Genomic DNA, 19,753 nt, shown 5'->3' with positions numbered 1-19,753 from the left:
GCTTTTTCGGCTCCGGGAGCCGGCGAGAGCGGCAGCTTCGGGAAGGTGAAGAAGCAAGCTGTACAACACTGGGATTGTGTGCGCACCTTGCCAACTGATAGAAAACAGTACCTTTGCACTCTCCTGACTTTTCCAATCACATGAACATTCGATTGGAAGCTGTTTTGGACAACTTTTCTTTTCTTCCTGCCAAACACTTGGCAGACATCCGTGCAACTTCTAGAACACGATGGGAGATGTTTTCTGTGCTGGCACAGTTTTTCCTAGCCAGACATAGTGGAAAAGCGTTTTGCCGAGGTGTAGATGAGAAGAGGAGCTAAAGACGAAGATAGGATGCTCTCCGGAGGTAAGAGCCGCTGCCGGGCGTCTTTCGGCAGAAGCCGCGCTAAGGAGAGCACTGTGAGCGGCGCAATCGTCTTTGCGCGAAGAAGCCGCTTTTTCGGCTCCGGCAGCCGGCGAGAGCGGCAGCTTCGGGAAGGTGAAGAAGCAAGCTGTACAACACTGGGATTGTGTGCGCACCTTGCCAACTGATAGAAAACAGTACCTTTGCACTCTCCTGACTTTTCCAATCACATGAACATTCGATTGGAAGCTGTTTTGGACAACTTTTCTTTTCTTCCTGCCAAACACTTGGCAGACATCCGTGCAACTTCTAGAACACGATGGGAGATGTTTTCTGTGCTGGCACAGTTTTTCCTAGCCAGACATAGTGGGAAAGCTTTTTGCCGTGAGGGAGATGAGAAGAGGAGCTAAAGACGAAGGTAGGATGCTCTCCGGAGGTAAGAGCCGCTGCCGGGCGTCTTTCGGCAGAAGCCGCGCTAAGGAGAGCACTGTGAGCGGCACAATCGTCTTTGCGCGAAGAAGCCGCTTCTTGGGCTCCGGCAGCCGGCGAGAGCGGCAGCTTCGGGAAGGTGAAGAAGCAAGCTGTACAACACTGGGATTGTGTGCGCACCTTGCCAACTGATAGAAAACAGTACCTTTGCACTCTCCTGACTTTTCCAATCACATGAACATTCGATTGGAAGCTGTTTTGGACAACTTTTCTTTTCTTCCTGCCAAACACTTGGCAGACATCCGTGCAACATCTAGAACACGATGGGAGATGTTTTCTGTGCTGGCACAGTTTTTCCTAGCCAGACATAGTGGGAAAGCGTTTTGCTAAGATGTAGACTACAAAAGACGCGAAAGACGAAGGTAGGATGCTCTCCGGAGGTAAGAGCCGCTGCCGGGCGTCTTTCGGCAGAAGCCGCGCTAAGGAGAGCACTGTGAGCGGCACAATCGTCTTTGCGCGAAGAAGCCGCTTCTTGGGCTCCGGCAGCCGGCGAGAGCGGCAGCTTCGGGAAGGTGAAGAAGCAAGCTGTACAACACTGGGATTGTGTGCGCACCTTGCCAACTGATAGAAAACAGTACCTTTGCACTCTCCTGACTTTTCCAATCACATGAACATTCGATTGGAAGCTGTTTTGGACAACTTTTCTTTTCTTCCTGCCAAACACTTGGCAGACATCCGTGCAACTTCTAGAACACGATGGGAGATGTTTTCTGTGCTGGCACAGTTTTTCCTAGCCAGACATAGTGGGAAAGCGTTTTGCCGAGGTGTAGATGAGAAGAGGAGCTAAAGACGAAGATAGGATGCTCTCCGGAGGTAAGAGCCGCTGCCGGGCGTCTTTCGGCAGAAGCCGCGCTAAGGAGAGCACTGTGAGCGGCACAATCGTCTTTGCGCGAAGAAGCCGCTTTTTCGGCTCCGGCAGCCGGCGAGAGCGGCAGCTTCGGGAAGGTGAAGAAGCAAGCTGTACAACACTGGGATTGTGTGCGCACCTTGCCAACTGATAGAAAACAGTACCTTTGCACTCTCCTGACTTTTCCAATCACATGAACATTCGATTGGAAGCTGTTTTGGACAACTTTTCTTTTCTTCCTGCCAAACACTTGGCAGACATCCGTGCAACTTCTAGAACACGATGGGAGATGTTTTCTGTGCTGGCACAGTTTTTCCTAGCCAGACATAGTGGAAAAGCGTTTTGCCGAGGTGTAGATGAGAAGAGGAGCTAAAGACGAAGGTAGGATGCTCTCCGGAGGAAAGAGCCGCTGCCGGGCGTCTTTCGGCAGAAGCCGCGCTAAGGAGAGCACTGTGAGCGGCACAATCGTCTTTGCGCGAAGAAGCCGCTTCTTGGGCTCCGGCAGCCGGCGAGAGCGGCAGCTTCGGGAAGGTGAAGAAGCAAGCTGTACAACACTGGGATTGTGTGCGCACCTTGCCAACTGATAGAAAACAGTACCTTTGCACTCTCCTGACTTTTCCAATCACATGAACATTCGATTGGAAGCTGTTTTGGACAACTTTTCTTTTCTTCCTGCCAAACACTTGGTAGACATCCGTGCAACATCTAGAACACGATGGGAGATGTTTTCTGTGCTGGCACAGTTTTTCCTAGCCAGACATAGTGGGAAAGCTTTTTGCCGTGAGGGAGATGAGAAGAGGAGCTAAAGACGAAGGTAGGATGCTCTCCGGAGGTAAGAGCCGCTGCCGGGCGTCTTTCGGCAGAAGCCGCGCTAAGGAGAGCACTGTGAGCGGCACAATCGTCTTTGCGCGAAGAAGCCGCTTCTTGGGCTCCGGCAGCCGGCGAGAGCGGCAGCTTCGGGAAGGTGAAGAAGCAAGCTGTACAACACTGGGATTGTGTGCGCACCTTGCCAACTGATAGAAAACAGTACCTTTGCACTCTCCTGACTTTTCCAATCACATGAACATTCGATTGGAAGCTGTTTTGGACAACTTTTCTTTTCTTCCTGCCAAACACTTGGCAGACATCCGTGCAACTTCTAGAACACGATGGGAGATGTTTTCTGTGCTGGCACAGTTTTTCCTAGCCAGACATAGTGGGAAAGCGTTTTGCTAAGATGTAGACTACAAAAGACGCGAAAGACGAAGGTAGGATGCTCTCCGGAGGTAAGAGCCGCTGCCGGGCGTCTTTCGGCAGAAGCCGCGCTAAGGAGAGCACTGTGAGTGGCACAATCGTCTTTGCGCGAAGAAGCCGCTTCTTGGGCTCCGGCAGCCGGCGAGAGCGGCAGCTTCGGGAAGGTGAAGAAGCAAGCTGTACAACACTGGGATTGTGTGCGCACCTTGCCAACTGATAGAAAACAGTACCTTTGCACTCTCCTGACTTTTCCAATCACATGAACATTCGATTGGAAGCTGTTTTGGACAACTTTTCTTTTCTTCCTGCCAAACACTTGGCAGACATCCGTGCAACTTCTAGAACACGATGGGAGATGTTTTCTGTGCTGGCACAGCTTTTCCTCGCCAGACATAGTGGAAAAGCGTTTTGCCGAGGTGTAGATGAGAAGAGGAGCTAAAGACGAAGGTAGGATGCTCTCCGGAGGTAAGAGCCGCTGCCGGGCGTCTTTCGGCAGAAGCCGCGCTAAGGAGAGCACTGTGAGCGGCACAATCGTCTTTGCGCGAAGAAGCCGCTTCTTGGGCTCCGGCAGCCGGCGAGAGCGGCAGCTTCGGGAAGGTGAAGAAGCAAGCTGTACAACACTGGGATTGTGTGCGCACCTTGCCAACTGATAGAAAACAGTACCTTTGCACTCTCCTGACTTTTCCAATCACATGAACATTCGATTGGAAGCTGTTTTGGACAACTTTTCTTTTCTTCCTGCCAAACACTTGGCAGACATCCGTGCAACTTCTAGAACACGATGGGAGATGTTTTCTGTGCTGGCACAGTTTTTCCTCGCCAGACATATTGGAAAAGCGTTTTGCCGAGGTGTAGATGAGAAGAGGAGCTAAAGACGAAGGTAGGATGCTCTCCGGAGGTAAGAGCCGCTGCCGGGCGTCTTTCGGCAGAAGCCGCGCTAAGGAGAGCACTGTGAGCGGCACAATCGTCTTTGCGCGAAGAAGCCGCTTCTCTGGCTCCGGCAGCCGGCGAGAGCGGCAGCTTCGGGAAGGTGAAGAAGCAAGCTGTACAACACTGGGATTGAGTGCGCACCTTGCCAACTGATAGAAAACAGTACCTTTGCACTCTCCTGACTTTTCCAATCACATGAACATTCGATTGGAAGCTGTTTTGGACAACTTTTCTTTTCTTCCTGCCAAACACTTGGCAGACATCCGTGCAACTTCTAGAACACGATGGGAGATGTTTTCTGTGCTGGCACAGTTTTTCCTAGCCAGACATAGTGGAAAAGCGTTTTGCCGAGGTGTAGATGAGTAGAGGAGCTAAAGACGAAGGTAGGATGCTCTCCGGAGGTAAGAGCCGCTGCCGGGCGTCTTTCGGCAGAAGCCGCGCTAAGGAGAGCACTGTGAGCGGCACAATCGTCTTTGCGCGAAGAAGCCGCTTCTTGGGCTCCGGCAGCCGGCGAGAGCGGCAGCTTCGGGAAGGTGAAGAAGCAAGCTGTACAACACTGGGATTGTGTGCACACCTTGCCAACTGATAGAAAACAGTACCTTTGCACTCTCCTGACTTTTCCAATCACATGAACATTCGATTGGAAGCTGTTTTGGACAACTTTTCTTTTCTTCCTGCCAAACACTTGGTAGACATCCGTGCAACTTCTAGAACACGATGGGAGATGTTTTCTGTGCTGGCACAGTTTTTCCTCGCCAGACATAGTGGAAAAGCTTTTTGCTAAGATGTAGACTACAAAAGACGCGAAAGACGAAGGTAGGATGCTCTCCGGAGGTAAGAGCCGCTGCCGGGCGTCTTTCGGCAGAAGCCGCGCTAAGGAGAGCACTGTGAGCGGCGCAATCGTCTTTGCGCGAAGAAGCCGCTTTTTCGGCTCCGGGAGCCGGCGAGAGCGGCAGCTTCGGGAAGGTGAAGAAGCAAGCTGTACAACACTGGGATTGTGTGCGCACCTTGCCAACTGATAGAAAACAGTACCTTTGCACTCTCCTGACTTTTCCAATCACATGAACATTCGATTGGAAGCTGTTTTGGACAACTTTTCTTTTCTTCCTGCCAAACACTTGGTAGACATCCGTGCAACATCTAGAACACGATGGGAGATGTTTTCTGTGCTGGCACAGTTTTTCCTAGCCAGACATAGTGGGAAAGCTTTTTGCCGTGAGGGAGATGAGAAGAGGAGCTAAAGACGAAGGTAGGATGCTCTCCGGAGGTAAGAGCCGCTGCCGGGCGTCTTTCGGCAGAAGCCGCGCTAAGGAGAGCACTGTGAGCGGCACAATCGTCTTTGCGCGAAGAAGCCGCTTCTTGGGCTCCGGCAGCCGGCGAGAGCGGCAGCTTCGGGAAGGTGAAGAAGCAAGCTGTACAACACTGGGATTGTGTGCGCACCTTGCCAACTGATAGAAAACAGTACCTTTGCACTCTCCTGACTTTTCCAATCACATGAACATTCGATTGGAAGCTGTTTTGGACAACTTTTCTTTTCTTCCTGCCAAACACTTGGCAGACATCCGTGCAACATCTAGAACACGATGGGAGATGTTTTCTGTGCTGGCACAGTTTTTCCTAGCCAGACATAGTGGGAAAGCGTTTTGCTAAGATGTAGACTACAAAAGACGCGAAAGACGAAGGTAGGATGCTCTCCGGAGGTAAGAGCCGCTGCCGGGCGTCTTTCGGCAGAAGCCGCGCTAAGGAGAGCACTGTGAGCGGCACAATCGTCTTTGCGCGAAGAAGCCGCTTCTTGGGCTCCGGCAGCCGGCGAGAGCGGCAGCTTCGGGAAGGTGAAGAAGCAAGCTGTACAACACTGGGATTGTGTGCGCACCTTGCCAACTGATAGAAAACAGTACCTTTGCACTCTCCTGACTTTTCCAATCACATGAACATTCGATTGGAAGCTGTTTTGGACAACTTTTCTTTTCTTCCTGCCAAACACTTGGCAGACATCCGTGCAACATCTAGAACACGATGGGAGATGTTTTCTGTGCTGGCACAGTTTTTCCTAGCCAGACATAGTGGGAAAGCGTTTTGCTAAGATGTAGACTACAAAAGACGCGAAAGACGAAGGTAGGATGCTCTCCGGAGGTAAGAGCCGCTGCCGGGCGTCTTTCGGCAGAAGCCGCGCTAAGGAGAGCACTGTGAGCGGCACAATCGTCTTTGCGCGAAGAAGCCGCTTCTTGGGCTCCGGCAGCCGGCGAGAGCGGCAGCTTCGGGAAGGTGAAGAAGCAAGCTGTACAACACTGGGATTGTGTGCGCACCTTGCCAACTGATAGAAAACAGTACCTTTGCACTCTCCTGACTTTTCCAATCACATGAACATTCGATTGGAAGCTGTTTTGGACAACTTTTCTTTTCTTCCTGCCAAACACTTGGCAGACATCCGTGCAACTTCTAGAACACGATGGGAGATGTTTTCTGTGCTGGCACAGGTTTTCCTAGCCAGGCATAGAGGGAAAGCTTTTTGCCGTGAGGTAGATGAGAAGAGGAGCTAAAGAGGAAGGTAGGATGCTCTCCGGAGGTAAGAGCCGCTGCCGGGCGTCTTTCGGCAGAAGCCGCGCTAAGGAGAGCACTGTGAGCGGCACAATCGTCTTTGCGCGAAGAAGCCGCTTCTTGGGCTCCGGCAGCCGGCGAGAGCGGCAGCTTCGGGAAGGTGAAGAAGCAAGCTGTACAACACTGGGATTGTGTGCGCACCTTGCCAACTGATAGAAAACAGTACCTTTGCACTCTCCTGACTTTTCCAATCACATGAACATTCGATTGGAAGCTGTTTTGGACAACTTTTCTTTTCTTCCTGCCAAACACTTGGCAGACATCCGTGCAACATCTAGAACACGATGGGAGATGTTTTCTGTGCTGGCACAGTTTTTCCTAGCCAGACATAGTGGGAAAGCGTTTTGCTAAGATGTAGACTACAAAAGACGCGAAAGACGAAGGTAGGATGCTCTCCGGAGGTAAGAGCCGCTGCCGGGCGTCTTTCGGCAGAAGCCGCGCTAAGGAGAGCACTGTGAGCGGCACAATCGTCTTTGCGCGAAGAAGCCGCTTCTTGGGCTCCGGCAGCCGGCGAGAGCGGCAGCTTCGGGAAGGTGAAGAAGCAAGCTGTACAACACTGGGATTGTGTGCGCACCTTGCCAACTGATAGAAAACAGTACCTTTGCACTCTCCTGACTTTTCCAATCACATGAACATTCGATTGGAAGCTGTTTTGGACAACTTTTCTTTTCTTCCTGCCAAACACTTGGCAGACATCCGTGCAACTTCTAGAACACGATGGGAGATGTTTTCTGTGCTGGCACAGTTTTTCCTAGCCAGACATAGTGGAAAAGCGTTTTGCCGAGGTGTAGATGAGAAGAGGAGCTAAAGAGGAAGGTAGGATGCTCTCCGGAGGTAAGAGCCGCTGCCGGGCGTCTTTCGGCAGAAGCCGCGCTAAGGAGAGCACTGTGAGCGGCACAATCGTCTTTGCGCGAAGAAGCCGCTTCTTGGGCTCCGGCAGCCGGCGAGAGCGGCAGCTTCGGGAAGGTGAAGAAGCAAGCTGTACAACACTGGGATTGTGTGCGCACCTTGCCAACTGATAGAAAACAGTACCTTTGCACTCTCCTGACTTTTCCAATCACATGAACATTCGATTGGAAGCTGTTTTGGACAACTTTTCTTTTCTTCCTGCCAAACACTTGGCAGACATCCGTGCAACTTCTAGAACACGATGGGAGATGTTTTCTGTGCTGGCACAGGTTTTCCTAGCCAGGCATAGAGGGAAAGCTTTTTGCCGTGAGGTAGATGAGAAGAGGAGCTAAAGAGGAAGGTAGGATGCTCTCCGGAGGTAAGAGCCGCTGCCGGGCGTCTTTCGGCAGAAGCCGCGCTAAGGAGAGCACTGTGAGCGGCACAATCGTCTTTGCGCGAAGAAGCCGCTTCTTGGGCTCCGGCAGCCGGCGAGAGCGGCAGCTTCGGGAAGGTGAAGAAGCAAGCTGTACAACACTGGGATTGTGTGCGCACCTTGCCAACTGATAGAAAACAGTACCTTTGCACTCTCCTGACTTTTCCAATCACATGAACATTCGATTGGAAGCTGTTTTGGACAACTTTTCTTTTCTTCCTGCCAAACACTTGGCAGACATCCGTGCAACATCTAGAACACGATGGGAGATGTTTTCTGTGCTGGCACAGTTTTTCCTAGCCAGACATAGTGGGAAAGCGTTTTGCTAAGATGTAGACTACAAAAGACGCGAAAGACGAAGGTAGGATGCTCTCCGGAGGTAAGAGCCGCTGCCGGGCGTCTTTCGGCAGAAGCCGCGCTAAGGAGAGCACTGTGAGCGGCACAATCGTCTTTGCGCGAAGAAGCCGCTTCTTGGGCTCCGGCAGCCGGCGAGAGCGGCAGCTTCGGGAAGGTGAAGAAGCAAGCTGTACAACACTGGGATTGTGTGCGCACCTTGCCAACTGATAGAAAACAGTACCTTTGCACTCTCCTGACTTTTCCAATCACATGAACATTCGATTGGAAGCTGTTTTGGACAACTTTTCTTTTCTTCCTGCCAAACACTTGGCAGACATCCGTGCAACTTCTAGAACACGATGGGAGATGTTTTCTGTGCTGGCACAGTTTTTCCTAGCCAGACATAGTGGAAAAGCGTTTTGCCGAGGTGTAGATGAGAAGAGGAGCTAAAGAGGAAGGTAGGATGCTCTCCGGAGGAAAGAGCCGCTGCCGGGCGTCTTTCGGCAGAAGCCGCGCTAAGGAGAGCACTGTGAGCGGCACAATCGTCTTTGCGCGAAGAAGCCGCTTCTTGGGCTCCGGCAGCCGGCGAGAGCGGCAGCTTCGGGAAGGTGAAGAAGCAAGCTGTACAACACTGGGATTGTGTGCGCACCTTGCCAACTGATAGAAAACAGTACCTTTGCACTCTCCTGACTTTTCCAATCACATGAACATTCGATTGGAAGCTGTTTTGGACAACTTTTCTTTTCTTCCTGCCAAACACTTGGCAGACATCCGTGCAACTTCTAGAACACGATGGGAGATGTTTTCTGTGCTGGCACAGTTTTTCCTAGCCAGACATAGTGGGAAAGCTTTTTGCCGTGAGGGAGATGAGAAGAGGAGCTAAAGACGAAGGTAGGATGCTCTCCGGAGGTAAGAGCCGCTGCCGGGCGTCTTTCGGCAGAAGCCGCGCTAAGGAGAGCACTGTGAGCGGCACAATCGTCTTTGCGCGAAGAAGCCGCTTCTTGGGCTCCGGCAGCCGGCGAGAGCGGCAGCTTCGGGAAGGTGAAGAAGCAAGCTGTACAACACTGGGATTGTGTGCGCACCTTGCCAACTGATAGAAAACAGTACCTTTGCACTCTCCTGACTTTTCCAATCACATGAACATTCGATTGGAAGCTGTTTTGGACAACTTTTCTTTTCTTCCTGCCAAACACTTGGCAGACATCCGTGCAACTTCTAGAACACGATGGGAGATGTTTTCTGTGCTGGCACAGTTTTTCCTCGCCAGACATAGTGGAAAAGCTTTTTGCTAAGATGTAGACTACAAAAGACGCGAAAGACGAAGGTAGGATGCTCTCCGGAGGAAAGAGCCGCTGCCGGGCGTCTTTCGGCAGAAGCCGCGCTAAGGAGAGCACTGTGAGCGGCGCAATCGTCTTTGCGCGAAGAAGCCGCTTTTTCGGCTCCGGGAGCCGGCGAGAGCGGCAGCTTCGGGAAGGTGAAGAAGCAAGCTGTACAACACTGGGATTGTGTGCGCACCTTGCCAACTGATAGAAAACAGTACCTTTGCACTCTCCTGACTTTTCCAATCACATGAACATTCGATTGGAAGCTGTTTTGGACAACTTTTCTTTTCTTCCTGCCAAACACTTGGCAGACATCCGTGCAACTTCTAGAACACGATGGGAGATGTTTTCTGTGCTGGCACAGTTTTTCCTAGCCAGACATAGTGGAAAAGCGTTTTGCCGAGGTGTAGATGAGAAGAGGAGCTAAAGAGGAAGGTAGGATGCTCTCCGGAGGAAAGAGCCGCTGCCGGGCGTCTTTCGGCAGAAGCCGCGCTAAGGAGAGCACTGTGAGCGGCACAATCGTCTTTGCGCGAAGAAGCCGCTTCTTGGGCTCCGGCAGCCGGCGAGAGCGGCAGCTTCGGGAAGGTGAAGAAGCAAGCTGTACAACACTGGGATTGTGTGCGCACCTTGCCAACTGATAGAAAACAGTACCTTTGCACTCTCCTGACTTTTCCAATCACATGAACATTCGATTGGAAGCTGTTTTGGACAACTTTTCTTTTCTTCCTGCCAAACACTTGGCAGACATCCGTGCAACTTCTAGAACACGATGGGAGATGTTTTCTGTGCTGGCACAGTTTTTCCTAGCCAGACATAGTGGGAAAGCTTTTTGCCGTGAGGGAGATGAGAAGAGGAGCTAAAGACGAAGGTAGGATGCTCTCCGGAGGTAAGAGCCGCTGCCGGGCGTCTTTCGGCAGAAGCCGCGCTAAGGAGAGCACTGTGAGTGGCACAATCGTCTTTGCGCGAAGAAGCCGCTTCTTGGGCTCCGGCAGCCGGCGAGAGCGGCAGCTTCGGGAAGGTGAAGAAGCAAGCTGTACAACACTGGGATTGTGTGCGCACCTTGCCAACTGATAGAAAACAGTACCTTTGCACTCTCCTGACTTTTCCAATCACATGAACATTCGATTGGAAGCTGTTTTGGACAACTTTTCTTTTCTTCCTGCCAAACACTTGGCAGACACCCGTGCAACTTCTAGAACACGATGGGAGATGTTTTCTGTGCTGGCACAGTTTTTCCTCGCCAGACATAGTGGAAAAGCTTTTTGCTAAGATGTAGACTACAAAAGACGCGAAAGACGAAGATAGGATGCTCTCCGGAGGAAAGAGCCGCTGCCGGGCGTCTTTCGGCAGAAGCCGCGCTAAGGAGAGCACTGTGAGCGGCGCAATCGTCTTTGCGCGAAGAAGCCGCTTTTTCGGCTCCGGGAGCCGGCGAGAGCGGCAGCTTCGGGAAGGTGAAGAAGCAAGCTGTACAACACTGGGATTGTGTGCGCACCTTGCCAACTGATAGAAAACAGTACCTTTGCACTCTCCTGACTTTTCCAATCACATGAACATTCGATTGGAAGCTGTTTTGGACAACTTTTCTTTTCTTCCTGCCAAACACTTGGCAGACATCCGTGCAACTTCTAGAACACGATGGGAGATGTTTTCTGTGCTGGCACAGTTTTTCCTAGCCAGACATAGTGGAAAAGCGTTTTGCCGAGGTGTAGATGAGAAGAGGAGCTAAAGACGAAGATAGGATGCTCTCCGGAGGTAAGAGCCGCTGCCGGGCGTCTTTCGGCAGAAGCCGCGCTAAGGAGAGCACTGTGAGCGGCGCAATCGTCTTTGCGCGAAGAAGCCGCTTTTTCGGCTCCGGCAGCCGGCGAGAGCGGCAGCTTCGGGAAGGTGAAGAAGCAAGCTGTACAACACTGGGATTGTGTGCGCACCTTGCCAACTGATAGAAAACAGTACCTTTGCACTCTCCTGACTTTTCCAATCACATGAACATTCGATTGGAAGCTGTTTTGGACAACTTTTCTTTTCTTCCTGCCAAACACTTGGCAGACATCCGTGCAACTTCTAGAACACGATGGGAGATGTTTTCTGTGCTGGCACAGTTTTTCCTAGCCAGACATAGTGGGAAAGCTTTTTGCCGTGAGGGAGATGAGAAGAGGAGCTAAAGACGAAGGTAGGATGCTCTCCGGAGGTAAGAGCCGCTGCCGGGCGTCTTTCGGCAGAAGCCGCGCTAAGGAGAGCACTGTGAGCGGCACAATCGTCTTTGCGCGAAGAAGCCGCTTCTTGGGCTCCGGCAGCCGGCGAGAGCGGCAGCTTCGGGAAGGTGAAGAAGCAAGCTGTACAACACTGGGATTGTGTGCGCACCTTGCCAACTGATAGAAAACAGTACCTTTGCACTCTCCTGACTTTTCCAATCACATGAACATTCGATTGGAAGCTGTTTTGGACAACTTTTCTTTTCTTCCTGCCAAACACTTGGCAGACATCCGTGCAACATCTAGAACACGATGGGAGATGTTTTCTGTGCTGGCACAGTTTTTCCTAGCCAGACATAGTGGGAAAGCGTTTTGCTAAGATGTAGACTACAAAAGACGCGAAAGACGAAGGTAGGATGCTCTCCGGAGGTAAGAGCCGCTGCCGGGCGTCTTTCGGCAGAAGCCGCGCTAAGGAGAGCACTGTGAGCGGCACAATCGTCTTTGCGCGAAGAAGCCGCTTCTTGGGCTCCGGCAGCCGGCGAGAGCGGCAGCTTCGGGAAGGTGAAGAAGCAAGCTGTACAACACTGGGATTGTGTGCGCACCTTGCCAACTGATAGAAAACAGTACCTTTGCACTCTCCTGACTTTTCCAATCACATGAACATTCGATTGGAAGCTGTTTTGGACAACTTTTCTTTTCTTCCTGCCAAACACTTGGCAGACATCCGTGCAACTTCTAGAACACGATGGGAGATGTTTTCTGTGCTGGCACAGTTTTTCCTAGCCAGACATAGTGGGAAAGCGTTTTGCCGAGGTGTAGATGAGAAGAGGAGCTAAAGACGAAGATAGGATGCTCTCCGGAGGTAAGAGCCGCTGCCGGGCGTCTTTCGGCAGAAGCCGCGCTAAGGAGAGCACTGTGAGCGGCACAATCGTCTTTGCGCGAAGAAGCCGCTTTTTCGGCTCCGGCAGCCGGCGAGAGCGGCAGCTTCGGGAAGGTGAAGAAGCAAGCTGTACAACACTGGGATTGTGTGCGCACCTTGCCAACTGATAGAAAACAGTACCTTTGCACTCTCCTGACTTTTCCAATCACATGAACATTCGATTGGAAGCTGTTTTGGACAACTTTTCTTTTCTTCCTGCCAAACACTTGGCAGACATCCGTGCAACTTCTAGAACACGATGGGAGATGTTTTCTGTGCTGGCACAGTTTTTCCTAGCCAGACATAGTGGAAAAGCGTTTTGCCGAGGTGTAGATGAGAAGAGGAGCTAAAGACGAAGGTAGGATGCTCTCCGGAGGAAAGAGCCGCTGCCGGGCGTCTTTCGGCAGAAGCCGCGCTAAGGAGAGCACTGTGAGCGGCACAATCGTCTTTGCGCGAAGAAGCCGCTTCTTGGGCTCCGGCAGCCGGCGAGAGCGGCAGCTTCGGGAAGGTGAAGAAGCAAGCTGTACAACACTGGGATTGTGTGCGCACCTTGCCAACTGATAGAAAACAGTACCTTTGCACTCTCCTGACTTTTCCAATCACATGAACATTCGATTGGAAGCTGTTTTGGACAACTTTTCTTTTCTTCCTGCCAAACACTTGGCAGACATCCGTGCAACTTCTAGAACACGATGGGAGATGTTTTCTGTGCTGGCACAGTTTTTCCTAGCCAGACATAGTGGGAAAGCTTTTTGCCGTGAGGGAGATGAGAAGAGGAGCTAAAGAAGAAGGTAGGATGCTCTCCGGAGGTAAGAGCCGCTGCCGGGCGTCTTTCGGCAGAAGCCGCGCTAAGGAGAGCACTGTGAGCGGCACAATCGTCTTTGCGCGAAGAAGCCGCTTCTTGGGCTCCGGCAGCCGGCGAGAGCGGCAGCTTCGGGAAGGTGAAGAAGCAAGCTGTACAACACTGGGATTGTGTGCGCACCTTGCCAACTGATAGAAAACAGTACCTTTGCACTCTCCTGACTTTTCCAATCACATGAACATTCGATTGGAAGCTGTTTTGGACAACTTTTCTTTTCTTCCTGCCAAACACTTGGCAGACATCCGTGCAACTTCTAGAACACGATGGGAGATGTTTTCTGTGCTGGCACAGTTTTTCCTAGCCAGACATAGTGGGAAAGCGTTTTGCTAAGATGTAGACTACAAAAGACGCGAAAGACGAAGGTAGGATGCTCTCCGGAGGTAAGAGCCGCTGCCGGGCGTCTTTCGGCAGAAGCCGCGCTAAGGAGAGCACTGTGAGCGGCACAATCGTCTTTGCGCGAAGAAGCCGCTTCTTGGGCTCCGGCAGCCGGCGAGAGCGGCAGCTTCGGGAAGGTGAAGAAGCAAGCTGTACAACACTGGGATTGTGTGCGCACCTTGCCAACTGATAGAAAACAGTACCTTTGCACTCTCCTGACTTTTCCAATCACATGAACATTCGATTGGAAGCTGTTTTGGACAACTTTTCTTTTCTTCCTGCCAAACACTTGGCAGACATCCGTGCAACTTCTAGAACACGATGGGAGATGTTTTCTGTGCTGGCACAGCTTTTCCTCGCCAGACATAGTGGAAAAGCGTTTTGCCGAGGTGTAGATGAGAAGAGGAGCTAAAGACGAAGGTAGGATGCTCTCCGGAGGTAAGAGCCGCTGCCGGGCGTCTTTCGGCAGAAGCCGCGCTAAGGAGAGCACTGTGAGCGGCACAATCGTCTTTGCGCGAAGAAGCCGCTTCTTGGGCTCCGGCAGCCGGCGAGAGCGGCAGCTTCGGGAAGGTGAAGAAGCAAGCTGTACAACACTGGGATTGTGTGCGCACCTTGCCAACTGATAGAAAACAGTACCTTTGCACTCTCCTGACTTTTCCAATCACATGAACATTCGATTGGAAGCTGTTTTGGACAACTTTTCTTTTCTTCCTGCCAAACACTTGGCAGACATCCGTGCAACTTCTAGAACACGATGGGAGATGTTTTCTGTGCTGGCACAGTTTTTCCTCGCCAGACATATTGGAAAAGCGTTTTGCCGAGGTGTAGATGAGAAGAGGAGCTAAAGACGAAGGTAGGATGCTCTCCGGAGGTAAGAGCCGCTGCCGGGCGTCTTTCGGCAGAAGCCGCGCTAAGGAGAGCACTGTGAGCGGCACAATCGTCTTTGCGCGAAGAAGCCGCTTCTTGGGCTCCGGCAGCCGGCGAGAGCGGCAGCTTCGGGAAGGTGAAGAAGCAAGCTGTACAACACTGGGATTGAGTGCGCACCTTGCCAACTGATAGAAAACAGTACCTTTGCACTCTCCTGACTTTTCCAATCACATGAACATTCGATTGGAAGCTGTTTTGGACAACTTTTCTTTTCTTCCTGCCAAACACTTGGCAGACATCCGTGCAACTTCTAGAACACGATGGGAGATGTTTTCTGTGCTGGCACAGTTTTTCCTAGCCAGACATAGTGGAAAAGCGTTTTGCCGAGGTGTAGATGAGTAGAGGAGCTAAAGACGAAGGTAGGATGCTCTCCGGAGGTAAGAGCCGCTGCCGGGCGTCTTTCGGCAGAAGCCGCGCTAAGGAGAGCACTGTGAGCGGCACAATCGTCTTTGCGCGAAGAAGCCGCTTCTTGGGCTCCGGCAGCCGGCGAGAGCGGCAGCTTCGGGAAGGTGAAGAAGCAAGCTGTACAACACTGGGATTGTGTGCGCACCTTGCCAACTGATAGAAAACAGTACCTTTGCACTCTCCTGACTTTTCCAATCACATGAACATTCGATTGGAAGCTGTTTTGGACAACTTTTCTTTTCTTCCTGCCAAACACTTGGCAGACATCCGTGCAACTTCTAGAACACGATGGGAGATGTTTTCTGTGCTGGCACAGTTTTTCCTCGCCAGACATAGTGGAAAAGCTTTTTGCTAAGATGTAGACTACAAAAGACGCGAAAGACGAAGGTAGGATGCTCTCCGGAGGTAAGAGCCGCTGCCGGGCGTCTTTCGGCAGAAGCCGCGCTAAGGAGAGCACTGTGAGCGGCGCAATCGTCTTTGCGCGAAGAAGCCGCTTTTTCGGCTCCGGGAGCCGGCGAGAGCGGCAGCTTCGGGAAGGTGAAGAAGCAAGCTGTACAACACTGGGATTGTGTGCGCACCTTGCCAACTGATAGAAAACAGTACCTTTGCACTCTCCTGACTTTTCCAATCACATGAACATTCGATTGGAAGCTGTTTTGGACAACTTTTCTTTTCTTCCTGCCAAACACTTGGCAGACATCCGTGCAACTTCTAGAACACGATGGGAGATGTTTTCTGTGCTGGCACAGTTTTTCCTAGCCAGACATAGTGGAAAAGCGTTTTGCCGAGGTGTAGATGAGAAGAGGAGCTAAAGACGAAGGTAGGATGCTCTCCGGAGGTAAGAGCCGCTGCCGGGCGTCTTTCGGCAGAAGCCGCGCTAAGGAGAGCACTGTGAGCGGCACAATCGTCTTTGCGCGAAGAAGCCGCTTCTTGGGCTCCGGCAGCCGGCGAGAGCGGCAGCTTCGGGAAGGTGAAGAAGCAAGCTGTACAACACTGGGATTGTGTGCGCACCTTGCCAACTGATAGAAAACAGTACCTTTGCACTCTCCTGACTTTTCCAATCACATGAACATTCGATTGGAAGCTGTTTTGGACAACTTTTCTTTTCTTCCTGCCAAACACTTGGTAGACATCCGTGCAACATCTAGAACACGATGGGAGATGTTTTCTGTGCTGGCACAGTTTTTCCTAGCCAGACATAGTGGGAAAGCTTTTTGCCGTGAGGGAGATGAGAAGAGGAGCTAAAGACGAAGGTAGGATGCTCTCCGGAGGTAAGAGCCGCTGCCGGGCGTCTTTCGGCAGAAGCCGCGCTAAGGAGAGCACTGTGAGCGGCACAATCGTCTTTGCGCGAAGAAGCCGCTTCTTGGGCTCCGGCAGCCGGCGAGAGCGGCAGCTTCGGGAAGGTGAAGAAGCAAGCTGTACAACACTGGGATTGTGTGCGCACCTTGCCAACTGATAGAAAACAGTACCTTTGCACTCTCCTGACTTTTCCAATCACATGAACATTCGATTGGAAGCTGTTTTGGACAACTTTTCTTTTCTTCCTGCCAAACACTTGGCAGACATCCGTGCAACATCTAGAACACGATGGGAGATGTTTTCTGTGCTGGCACAGTTTTTCCTAGCCAGACATAGTGGAAAAGCGTTTTGCTAAGATGTAGACTACAAAAGACGCGAAAGACGAAGGTAGGATGCTCTCCGGAGGTAAGAGCCGCTGCCGGGCGTCTTTCGGCAGAAGCCGCGCTAAGGAGAGCACTGTGAGCGGCACAATCGTCTTTGCGCGAAGAAGCCGCTTCTTGGGCTCCGGCAGCCGGCGAGAGCGGCAGCTTCGGGAAGGTGAAGAAGCAAGCTGTACAACACTGGGATTGTGTGCGCACCTTGCCAACTGATAGAAAACAGTACCTTTGCCCTCTCCTGACTTTTCCAATCACATGAACATTCGATTGGAAGCTGTTTTGGACAACTTTTCTTTTCTTCCTGCCAAACACTTGGTAGACATCCGTGCAACTTCTAGAACACGATGGGAGATGTTTTCTGTGCTGGCACAGTTTTTCCTAGCCAGACATAGTGGGAAAGCGTTTTGCTAAGATGTAGACTACAAAAGACGCGAAAGACGAAGGTAGGATGCTCTCCGGAGGTAAGAGCCGCTGCCGGGCGTCTTTCGGCAGAAGCCGCGCTAAGGAGAGCACTGTGAGCGGCACAATCGTCTTTGCGCGAAGAAGCCGCTTCTTGGGCTCCGGCAGCCGGCGAGAGCGGCAGCTTCGGGAAGGTGAAGAAGCAAGCTGTACAACACTGGGATTGTGTGCGCACCTTGCCAACTGATAGAAAACAGTACCTTTGCACTCTCCTGACTTTTCCAATCACAGGAACATTCGATTGGAAGCTGTTTTGGACAACTTTTCTTTTCTTCCTGCCAAACACTTGGCAGACATCCGTGCAACTTCTAGAACACGATGGGAGATGTTTTCTGTGCTGGCACAGGTTTTCCTAGCCAGGCATAGAGGGAAAGCTTTTTGCCGTGAGGTAGATGAGAAGAGGAGCTAAAGACGAAGGTAGGATGCTCTCCGGAGGTAAGAGCCGCTGCCGGGCGTCTTTCGGCAGAAGCCGCGCTAAGGAGAGCACTGTGAGCGGCACAATCGTCTTTGCGCGAAGAAGCCGCTTCTTGGGCTCCGGCAGCCGGCGAGAGTGGCAGCTTCGGGAAGGTGAAGAAGCAAGCTGTACAACACTGGGATTGTGTGCGCACCTTGCCAACTGATAGAAAACAGTACCTTTGCACTCTCCTGACTTTTCCAATCACATGAACATTCGATTGGAAGCTGTTTTGGACAACTTTTCTTTTCTTCCTGCCAAACACTTGGCAGACATCCGTGCAACTTCTAGAACACGATGGGAGATGTTTTCTGTGCTGGCACAGTTTTTCCTCGCCAGACATAGTGGAAAAGCTTTTTGCTAAGATTTAGACTACAAAAGACGCGAAAGACGAAGGTAGGATGCTCTCCGGAGGAAAGAGCCGCTGCCGGGCGTCTTTCGGCAGAAGCCGCGCTAAGGAGAGCACTGTGAGCGGCGCAATCGTCTTTGCGCGAAGAAGCCGCTTTTTCGGCTCCGGGAGCCGGCGAGAGCGGCAGCTTCGGGAAGGTGAAGAAGCAAGCTGTACAACACTGGGATTGTGTGCGCACCTTGCCAACTGATAGAAAACAGTACCTTTGCACTCTCCTGACTTTTCCAATCACATGAACATTCGATTGGAAGCTGTTTTGGACAACTTTTCTTTTCTTCCTGCCAAACACTTGGCAGACATCCGTGCAACTTCTAGAACACGATGGGAGATGTTTTCTGTGCTGGCACAGTTTTTCCTAGCCAGACATAGTGGAAAAGCGTTTTGCCGAGGTGTAGATGAGAAGAGGAGCTAAAGACGAAGGTAGGATGCTCTCCGGAGGAAAGAGCCGCTGCCGGGCGTCTTTCGGCAGAAGCCGCGCTAAGGAGAGCACTGTGAGCGGCACAATCGTCTTTGCGCGAAGAAGCCGCTTCTTGGGCTCCGGCAGCCGGCGAGAGCGGCAGCTTCGGGAAGGTGAAGAAGCAAGCTGTACAACACTGGGATTGTGTGCGCACCTTGCCAACTGATAGAAAACAGTACCTTTGCACTCTCCTGACTTTTCCAATCACAGGAACATTCGATTGGAAGCTGTTTTGGACAACTTTTCTTTTCTTCCTGCCAAACACTTGGTAGACATCCGTGCAACATCTAGAACACGATGGGAGATGTTTTCTGTGCTGGCACAGTTTTTCCTAGCCAGACATAGTGGGAAAGCTTTTTGCCGTGAGGGAGATGAGAAGAGGAGCTAAAGACGAAGGTAGGATGCTCTCCGGAGGTAAGAGCCGCTGCCGGGCGTCTTTCGGCAGAAGCCGCGCTAAGGAGAGCACTGTGAGCGGCACAATCGTCTTTGCGCGAAGAAGCCGCTTCTTGGGCTCCGGCAGCCGGCGAGAGCGGCAGCTTCGGGAAGGTGAAGAAGCAAGCTGTACAACACTGGGATTGTGTGCGCACCTTGCCAACTGATAGAAAACAGTACCTTTGCACTCTCCTGACTTTTCCAATCACATGAACATTCGATTGGAAGCTGTTTTGGACAACTTTTCTTTTCCTCCTGCCAAACACTTGGCAGACATCCGTGCAACATCTAGAACACGATGGGAGATGTTTTCTGTGCTGGCACAGTTTTTCCTAGCCAGACATAGTGGGAAAGCGTTTTGCTAAGATGTAGACTACAAAAGACGCGAAAGAGGAAGGTAGGATGCTCTCCGGAGGTAAGAGCCGCTGCCGGGCGTCTTTCGGCAGAAGCCGCGCTAAGGAGAGCACTGTGAGCGGCACAATCGTCTTTGCGCGAAGAAGCCGCTTCTTGGGCTCCGGGAGCCGGCGAGAGCGGCAGCTTCGGGAAGGTGAAGAAGCAAGCTGTACAACACTGGGATTGTGTGCGCACCTTGCCAACTGATAGAAAACAGTACCTTTGCACTCTCCTGACTTTTCCAATCACAGGAACATTCGATTGGAAGCTGTTTTGGACAACTTTTCTTTTCTTCCTGCCAAACACTTGGCAGACATCCGTGCAACTTCTAGAACACGATGGGAGATGTTTTCTGTGCTGGCACAGTTTTTCCTAGC

This window comes from Melospiza georgiana, chromosome 20 (assembly GCF_028018845.1).
Source record: "Melospiza georgiana isolate bMelGeo1 chromosome 20, bMelGeo1.pri, whole genome shotgun sequence".
Taxonomy (NCBI): domain Eukaryota; kingdom Metazoa; phylum Chordata; class Aves; order Passeriformes; family Passerellidae; genus Melospiza; species Melospiza georgiana.
Note: the sequence above shows the minus strand (reverse complement) of the source record.